Raw genomic sequence first — 10,703 nt, 5'->3', positions numbered from 1 at the left:
TTATTTACCATCTGAATGTTTAGCCTCAGATTTTTTTTTCAGGATTCCTTTCTGTTTTAAAATAGACCCAAACTCAATGATATAAAGGAATTAATAAATGTATATATGTTGAGTTTTTAGTTTAATTGATATAACCAATTAATGCAGGAGCCAGAAAATTGATTTCAGTATCATAGACTCTCCCAACCAATTTACTGTTCATTTTCAACTGTCAGGTGGGCATCTCATAGCTGTACCCCCATGGGTGTCTCACTGGAGAGCTGAGCTGTAGGTGCTATAGGTTTTTTGGGTACTTATAAATCAGTTGTAACCCATGTACCCTTATATACAAGTAAATTGGCCCTATCCTAGTGGGATTTCAGTCCACACAGAATTGTAGACAAATTATAAAAACAGATTTAGCCACACTTGAAAGAGGGTCCATGCAATCTTTATACATAAGTGCAATCAATTTCCCAGCTCAAGTAATTTCACCAAATTTTTCTAATCTCAAGAGTCTAAAATCTGAATAATCGAGCCTTACTTCTTGATCAGCATAAACTGTTAGTTGTTAAGTTAACAAGCTGCAATAAGATTCTCCAGTGTCATTGTATGGTAGGCACTGTTGCACCACAAAAGGGGAAGATGTTATTAAAGGAATGTTGAATTTATTATTTGAAGACAATCAGTGGGAATACTGATAGGTTGTTGCTCTTATATCACATGATACTTAAAACCTCTGTTTTTTTTTTTTTCAGGTATTTCTAGAAACTCCCCTTACATAAAAGATTTACTGATATATTCTAGATGCTTTCAATGAAGAATTCATGGTGATTACAGTATTTATAATACTATAATTTCTTGCTAGTTATTTATTTACAGATGATCAATTCCAGGAACTAGCTTTACTAGGTATCTGATATTGAATACCTTCAAGAAAGCTTTTAAATCATCCCTACATTTATAAGGCATTTCCTTGTTTCTTGGATTACTTAAGCACTCTCATTTCTGGAAATACCTAATCAAAAGCATTAAATTTAAAATAGTTGTAAACTGGAGTACTGAGGGCTACACAAGTGCAATTACTGTATGAGTTCACCAATATGGTCCTATTTGCCAATAAAAGCACTGAAATCGTGGTTTATATTTCCAGAAAATCTTTGTTGAAAGCCACAAACTGGATAATGGTAGGAAAAATTGTTCTAATCATATCTCTATTGTCATAATAAGGCAGGCCCATTCCTTTTAAAAAAATTGTAAGAAATTTCTAAGCTAGAAACATAGGATTCCACAGTAGTTTCCATACACATTCCAGAATGGTGGGAGTTTGAAAGGTAATTTAAGTGAATATGTGAGCCTCCTGGTGAATGGGCATAGGGCACATAGTGGCAGGAAGGAATCAATTGGAGAGCACAAAGCTTGCCTAAAGGCAAAAATGGTTACACATTTTCAGGAAATTGTTGCCATCCAGGAATACATTGCACAACATTGGGAGAAATTCAAGTTTTTTGAGAAAAGAGAAGATAAAGGATTTTATTTGCAACCACCTGATTTTTATATGCTGCCTCATGTTTCTAAATCATTTTCACATATTTGGACTGGATTACACTTTCAGGTTACCAGTTTGCCACCTTGTCTAGAGCTATGAAAGATCAATGGTATTTTCTTACCAGAAAAAAAAATGAGATCTTTCCTGCTAAGATTTTGTTCTTTTTATTTTTTATTTGTTTTGTTGTTGTTGTTTTGTTTGTTTAGATAGAGAGAGGCAATGGGAGGGAGAGTTGGAGAGAGAAAGAGAGAATCTTAAGTGGACTCCAAGTCCAGCATGGAGCCCAGCACAGAGCTCAATGCTGGGCTTGATCTCACAACTATGACCTGAGCTGAAATCAAGAATGGGACAGTTAACTGACTGTACCCAGGCACTCTGATCTTGTTCTGTTTAGACAGTACTGCCCAATTGGCTGATAGTCACATTTGCCTGAGTCACAGAGTGAATTTTGTGCACCCATTTATACATTCATTTTACTAAATAACCATGAGGAACATCACAGTTAAATTTATATTTTTTATCATATAATAAAGTATCACATCTTGAAGGAGAACATACTAACCTCAAATGTACCATCTTGATATTAGTTTTACTATAATCACATCTAAGTACAGGTCATAACATCACCACTACTTTTTGACACATTTAGGAAGGTATTCGGTAACGTTATTCTAACAAAAGTGAGAATAGAGATGATGAACAAAATAGTATCTAGTTTTTCAAACCTATTGTTTTGACTTATAGAAACATATGCTATGGGGACGCATAAGTGGCTCAGTCAGTTAAGCTTCTGACTCTTGATTTCAGCTCAGGTCATAATCCCTGAGGATTGGGACTTGGGATCAAGTCCTGCATCAGGCTCTGTATTGAGTGTGGAGCCTGCTTAAGATTTTCTCTCTCACCCTGCCCCTCTCTAACCTGTGTGTGCACACTCTCTCAAATAAAATAAAATAAGATAAAATAAAATAAGGTTTAAATTAAAAGAAGAAACACATGTTACAGATACTGAAAATCCAATGCCTGTGGAAAACTATTCACTTTCTGAATTTCTTCCTGAATGGCACAATATTAATCAAATTTTCTTGATCATCATCATCATTTTTTTAAAATGCATCTAAATCCTCCTTATATAGCCAACATTAAATATAGCCATAAGAGTGTAGAGAGATAGAGATGACAGAGGGAAATGAGGTAATAGAGATGATAGACATAGAGGGAGAAGGAGAGGAAGAGGGAGAGAGCTGTATGCTATTGGTTCCGTTTCTTTGCAGAACCCTAATACAGCAAGCTAGTGTTATACCTGTTCCTGCTAAATTCCATATCCCTACTTAACAACTTAACAGACTTTTTTCTTTTCAGTTTTTATTTGTCTGTATCCAAAATGAAGAAACATATTTATTCACAATAAGATTTACCTTCCTACAGCCAACTCATTATTCCTGGCTGAATGATTCTTTTGAAGACCTGATCTTGGTGTCCCATGTAGTCACTGTCTGCCCATCTTTGCCTCAAATACAGAAGACAGAATCATATTTGCTTCATCAAAGTTAGCTTTGGAAGTCAGATCAATGTAAAAGTTAGTTGATTCTCTAAAGAAATGGTCTACAGCATAGTCATAGTCAGTCTAGCAGCAGCCATAGTCAATGTACCTGTTGGAGTGTTGTTACTGTTTTGTTTGTTTTCCAATCATAAAAGCTACCTTACTTACTCTCTAAATCATACTAGACAAATTACAATACTCAAATTGAATGACATTGTTCTTTCTTACCTACCTTATTAAAATCTCAGAAGAGGCCAAAGCCTTTGAATGAATTATCTTAAATCCGTGTGAATTGAGCCCATGTACTCCAAGGGGATTTAGACCATCTGCTAAATCTGCTGGACAAAGTCTTTCTTTTAAAAGCATATGCTCAGGTCTGGAGAAGCAGAATCTGATTTGCCTTCAGCTCCCACATTTTCATCCTACAGTTAAATACTGTGTTTATTTAAGATAAACTTCTGCAACTATTTTATATTATTTGAAAGCCAATTTATTGCTTCCCCACAATAAACATAGATGGATATATTAAGAAAACTAACATAGTATTTTGAAAACACACAATTCTTTCTTAGGATCTGTGTCCTTTAAAATTATTTCCTGAAATATTTGTTAACCTTTATATAAACAATTATTAGGTCAAATATTTTTTCCATTTTGTCCAGTAAATATTTTGGAAGTGATTGTTATTACATTTTTAAAGATGACAGAAATAGATTGATATTCTCATCTGACCACCCTTCCCATGCCCCCTTACCCTTTTTCTGAACACAGGCATGTGTAGTAAGGTTTTCACGAACAAGGAATCCATTCAGGACTTAGGTACTTGGGCCAATTTCTACTCAACAGGTTTCCTATGCGCTTGTAGGTGCCAAACAGCAACTCCTGTGTTCCTCCAAAAGAATTCTTAATAGAGAGGGGATTAAACTCTAAGTGGCTTCCTGATTTCACCATTTCTGCAGCCCAGTGTTAGGTTGCTGAAAGGTTACTTCATTTGTACCATCAGGAGCCTAACAGGCTTTAGAAACTGAGTGAGTGATGTAATGTGTGTGTGTGTGTGTGTGTGTGTGTGTGTGTGTGTGTGTGTGTGTATGTGTATGAAATATTGGAGTAGCTAGCAATCTGTTGCATTAAAAGCATATAAACATTTTTGAGCATCTCTTCATTTTTTGAAAACAACTTTACTGTAATGTTCTAAATTTCAAATTAAAATGCAAAATGTGAGATAAAAATTACTGTAATTGCAATAATAGTCTGTATAGTGAAAGAGAGAGAAAATTAGATGAATGCATGTATTTGCCCAATACTAATACTCAACTCTGCTCTAGGCAAATATTTACTCATTATCTGATTATAAAAAGTAAAACATCCTTAGGGTGGTAATGCACCTATAAATGTCCAGTCTATAAATGTCAAAAGCCATTGTAACAATGGTTCCGCATACTCACATCCAATCAGATCAATATATAATCAAGAAGAAAAAGAAAACAGTGCTTACACTGAATGAAAGACTCTCCAAATTATCCAACTTGAAATTATCAAACAGGAGCAAAAGCATTAAAATAATTGCTTTTATAAATATCATCAGGCATCTGGAAAATGGCTTTTATACAGATATAAAAATTTCCCAAGAATGATTTGTGCAAAGTCCAATCAGTGCTTCAGGATAGTGCAAACCATGCCTACTGCCATGTTGGTAGTGATTTCTGGTCCTAAATATCATCAAGCATATTCTGTGTTCTCTGAGGCATGGAGCTGCTAAATATCCAGATGAACCACATGATCATGCAAGGTTATTTGTGAAAATGTATTGACTTGGACCCACAGCTGAGCTCTCACCTTAACATCAGGAAGGTGCATTGCTGGAGTAAACAACTTTAGTAGAGTCCAATTTCAAGTGCTACTTCAGCGAAGCATCTAAATTCCATTGGAAAGAGTTGTTTACTGATATTTGTCCTAAGAAATTTTCCTTCTTTCCAAAGGTGATGGGCTTCCTCAAGTTTTCAGAAATGTAGGCTAGAGATACTAAGATACCAAATACTTTATGTAATCTGAAATTGAGGAATAAAAGTAATATTTTGGATAGTTTAGTCTGTTTTTTAATTAATTTTATTGTGTGTAATTCCTTTATTAAAAGGATAATATTCTGGTCAGGGATACATGTGGGTCTGTTTTTACCAAGAGCCATGTATTCTGTTTAATGGGGACTGACCACAAGGTCCACTGGACTATAGATACTTAGTTTAGAAAGTCTTCTAAAGATCAAACACATTTTTTCCCTGAAGCTCACAGTATTATTACATTTGTTTATTTTCAGTCATGGCTACAATAGGTGGTTTCCACTAACTTCTAAACCGATTTAAGGGATATTATAAGTAAGAGGAATAGATACAATAAAGCTATTATGAAAAATTCAAAGGATAAGAGTCAAACAGTGAAAGTGGAATGTAGTTTAAGCATCTAAAGGAGCACTAAAATATGAATAGCATCTTCAATAGCAACTTTAGAAAATGAAGAACACATTCTTTTTTATACTGTCTCTTATCACTGCTTCTAAGAAAGAGTTGAGAAGCAGTGATCAGATTTTTTTCTTTCCTATAAGTCTCTCAATGACTTTCTGAGAATTTTCCTTTCTTGCAAGTCTTAGCTCTCACTTTCTACAGAAATCATCCCTGTGTCAGCTGTTTTTAATTGCCTTCCTAATATCTATTCACTCCGTCTCCCCTTCTAATAGAACACAAATTAATTTAGTGGGTAATGCTTCTGCTTAAAAATACTTAGCTTTCCACAGTCCATACATATCAGAAGATGAACTTGAGACATGGTTCTGGGCAAAGAACATATTGTATAACCGCAGTTAGGTATTGGGCTTTTCAGAGTGTCACTCTCTTCCTGAAAAAAAAAAATGGTAAACCTACTCAACATATCTTTTGCTCTTAATCTTTTCCCTTTCTTCCTTCCTGGAATTGAAAAGTGATTTCTAGTAGGGCGGTATCTTTGTTGTAAATATAACAGCCTTGCGTTAAGGATGACAATGCTGAAAGCCAGGGGGAGTCTGGCCCTCAGAGTCCTCAGGTTACCACAACAGTCCCTGAGTACTACCATCTGCCTCCAGGCTCTACTTACATGAAAGATAAAATAGATAAGAGAAGAGAAGATTTTAACTGCATTTCTGTGACACACAGTTGAATACAACCTTCAGTCTCAGACTTCCTCTATGTACTTCAGCCGCATGTGGTTTAGCTGTTCCTCCTGGTTTCCATGGCATCCCCTACAGTCCCAAACACAGTCTTTTCTCTCCCTAACTGCATCATAAATTTCAAGAAGAGAGAAATCATGTCAAACTTTCAAGCACATGTCCCCAGAACCTTGTTTATGTCTATATAGCACATACTAGTCACCCAATACATTTATTAAATGAGGGAATAGTAAATTATCAAAAAAAGTACAATACTCACTTCTCTCTACATCTACTTCCATTACATCTATACAACTAGGGTTCTTTTTAAACCTAGACTATTGCAGTCACTTCCTCCTTACTTTAAAACCCTTCCATAACTTGTCATTACCCCTAGAATAAAACCCAAATCACTTCCACGTTTGGGGAAACCTGACAATGCTCTGGTTGAGTATCCTTTCATTTTTCTCATTACATTCTTAGCCACACTGGCTTTCCTTTGGTTAATGAAACAGCCCAAGCTCATTCTTACCTTAATATCTTTATGCCAGATGTTAACTTTTGACAGATTTTCACACACTGACTCTTATTGCCTTTCAGATTGCAGCTTAGATCACCTTCTCAGAGAGGTCACAGCTGACAACTCCGTCTAGAGGAACTCATCAGGCACTCCATCCCATAAGCCTCTTGTGCAGATGTGGAGAAAATTCTTTTGTTGCTGCAAAGTTAGGGCCTTCTGAGAACATTTTACTGGAACTTGGCAGCGAGACTAAAACACTATCTTTACAAGGTAATTCAGGACTGAAAAAATAACAAGAACTCCGGAGAGCTTTATGTTTCCAGAGGTAATGTGTTTATATTTCAAGGGAAGATGAGACCCTGGACCATGGACACATTCCAGAAGGAGAACTCAGGATCCTTCCATTACTTTTCTAAGGAAACTCTCTCAAAAAAGGAGGAAAGACAGCTGCCTCTCCCTCATGTATAAATGTCCAGACTCATTTTAGCAGAGGTGGGAAGCGGGTACTCACCTACAAAACATACCTTGTATGTTGAGTGACAACTGGCTCCCCTGCATTGCCCCAGAAGGAAGACACCAAGGGAACCAGGACATTATTATTATTTGCTGTAAATAAATAATGATAAATCTATCTTCTCCAGAAACCTCATGTTGGCATTCAAGATAATATTAATAAATATATCATTATAAGTCAAATGTCTCCTACCTACATAGTCTACAAGATCAGAGTCTTTGCTATGTTTATAACTAGTGCCTAGAAGATCTCCTAGTAGGGGGGATTAATAAACACCAATTGGGTGAATAAACATTTCATTGTTTTTAAGAACTGGATTGTGTAGCTTTCTAGTGAAAAACAGAGGGGAGATTATAAATTCTAGAAAAATGGTTGTTCACTTCACATGATCTCTTAAAGAATAGAAGATGTAACATATTTGAAAACTGAGGTTTTTATAAATGTCTGTAATGGACACATTTTGTTTTTTTAATGAACTGATTTCTTTATATGAGCTACTCCCTGTGTAGTTGACAAGATTTTATTTTTATATAAACATTGAATAAATTATCTGTATTCCTGCACAGCTGCAGAGCAATTGAATCGGGTAAGACCTAGACTTCTCTCAAAAAAGCAGTTTCAGTTCTTCCCAGAGGTCTGAGCAAGAACACAATTAAATCCTCAGAGTTCCACAAATACATTAACGGGAAAACTTCACAGTGTACTTCAGTAATTCTCTGTCTCTGTCATACAAATACGGACAATAATTTGAGGATGATTATACCTTAATGGCATTTCAGGATGATTTCCTGTCAAAATACACTCTACAGAGCCTGCAGATTAGACCTGTGAAGCATCATATCTACTCAGATATTGAAACATGTCTTCAAAAAATAATCATGTTCATTTTGATAGCGTTGATATTGAACTCTTACTTCTGATAATATTTGTACTATTTGTTCAAGCTGATCATCTCATTGTAGAAATAAAACAAACATACTGACATCATAAATACTGGGCAAATGGGGTGCCTGGGTGGCTCAGTCAGTTTTGGGTTAGGTCATGATCTCACAGTTTATGAATCCAAATCCTCCATTGGGCTCTGTGCTGACAGCCGGGAGCCTGGATCCTGCTTCAGATTCTGTGTCTCCTTCTCTCTCTGCTCCTCTCTCACTCATTCCCTCTCTCTCTGTCTGTCTCTCTCTCTCTCTCTCTCAAAAATAAACATTAAAATATTTAATTTTATAATTTTATAATTATTTAAATAAATAAATATTGGGTAAATATAATTCTTAAAACTTCTCCCAATGGAATCAGACATTGTAGCACCCAATGCCTTCAGAAAGGTAAAGTCTGGGTAAACAAGAGTTGAGAATTTCATATTGTGTACTTGGGTCTCTAGCACAATTCATAGAGCAGAGTGCCCTGATTGGTAGGTATGAGCCTCTAGCCTTCTCAGCACATATATTCCTATGGTAAAGAAAGGTACATACCAATCTATTAACATTATTTCTAAAGGTATCTAAATACTTTTTGCCTGGGTTTTCTTAAAATCATCTGATTTCCCAAATAGCATTTCACCTGAGAAGAGGATCGGTTGATACTCCAATATCACTATTTCCAATCATTTATTTTTTAAATTTTTTAATGTTTTTATTTATTATTGAGACAGAGAAACAGTTGGGGAGGGGCAGAGACAGAGGGAGACACAGAATCTGAAGCAGGCTCCAGGCTCTGACTGTCAGCACAGAGCCTGATGCAGGGCTCAAACCCACGAACCGTGAGATCGTGACCTGAGCCCAAGTCAGCTGCTTATCCAACTGAGCCACCCAGGTGCCCCTCCAACCATTTATTAATTCAAAATAAAGTAATTCATGGGGTTCTTATAATTTGGTAGACATGAAATCGTCTTCCAGAGGCTAATACTTATAGAGAAATAAAAACTCAAATTCTTGAGTGTACAAAAATGAGAAATATGATTTGGAGCAATAATGACACTATAAATATCACTATATTATATATAATACATATACATTATAGACTTTTGCTATTATGCTGTATACAAAATAATATTGAAAGAGTGATGCTCTTGCTAATTCCTAATCCTTGCAAAGATGTTTATGAAAGACTGAGGTGAGAGGCAGATGCACATTTTGCAGGGCTCAGTGCAAAATGAAAATATGGACCTCTTGTTTAAAAGCAGGGGAAAAGCTTTTTCTGTTCTTCTATCGTCTCTCAAACTATCTGGGTAATTTTTATTTGCATTGAAGGTACTGCTTCCTTGAGAATGAGGATCTCTGCACGGCAAGTGCAGACCTTCACAAGAGTCCTCTCCACACCCATGCCTAAGCCCATGCTGTGGACAGGAGGCATCAGAAGTCACTGGGTGGAGGCAAGGAAATAGGTGGCTGGGCACCCAATCAGGAGAAATAAGCAGGTGACAGGAGGCAGAATCCTATGTGAGCAGAAGATCTAAGACCTCAGTGCATACTCCATCGTCCGTCCCATCAGGATGATTTTTGACTGCAGAATACAAATTTAAAGATAAAATTATTTCACTAAGCATGGGACCCTTTCACAAATGCCTTGCACACACACCCATGAACCTGGCCTTTCCTAAAGCAATAAATAGCCTCCTGATCTGGGCCAGGCTCTGGCTTAATTTGCCTCAACTTTTTCCTTTTTTCTTTCGTTTTGTTTTTTGTTTTTTGTTTTTTGTTTTTTTTAGTTTTCATTTAACATACAGTGTATTATTAGTTTCAGATATATACAATTTAGTGATTTAACACTTCCATAAAGCACCTGGTGTTCATCACAACAAGCGCACTCCTTAATCCTCATCACCTACGTAACCTCTCCCCACCCCTGCTACCTCCCCTCTGTAAACATCAGCTTGTTCTTTATAGTTAAGAGACAGACTTACATTTCTTGGACTCCGTTCTAGTATTTTCAAGGTGAGAGTACAGTAGATCGTCATTAGTGGGTATAATATAATCAGGGGACTAAAATATTTTTAAATATGTAGAAAGAAGAATTTTAAAGATGGAAAGAATCTTACATTATGTAGCCCAACCCTCTTATCTGACATAGAGGCAACCAAGGCCTCAAGGAGCTAACTACTCAATGTTACCCCCAGCTGGTTAACGACAAGGAATAGAGCTCACCTCTTCTCTCTCCCAACCTGGACCTCCTTTAAAAGAGTTGAACAAGACAAAGAGAAATTTCATTTCACCAGTAGCTTGTACTTCTAAGGAATATATTCAGAATGGAGTCTAGTGGAAGCTGACCTGATGGGGCACGTCAGTCAGGAAAAGTTTAGAAAGTTATTTAGCACCACAAAGCCTTATAGGGTGGATCATGTTACTTGTTCTCCAGTAAATAAGGAGGTGACATACTGATGAAAATTTCTTCAGGCTTTATTTGACATATTTTGTCTTTTTTGATTTT

The sequence above is a fragment of the Suricata suricatta genome, chromosome 5 (assembly GCF_006229205.1).
Source record: "Suricata suricatta isolate VVHF042 chromosome 5, meerkat_22Aug2017_6uvM2_HiC, whole genome shotgun sequence".
Lineage (NCBI taxonomy): Eukaryota > Metazoa > Chordata > Mammalia > Carnivora > Herpestidae > Suricata > Suricata suricatta.
This window is presented reverse-complemented; position numbering follows the sequence as displayed.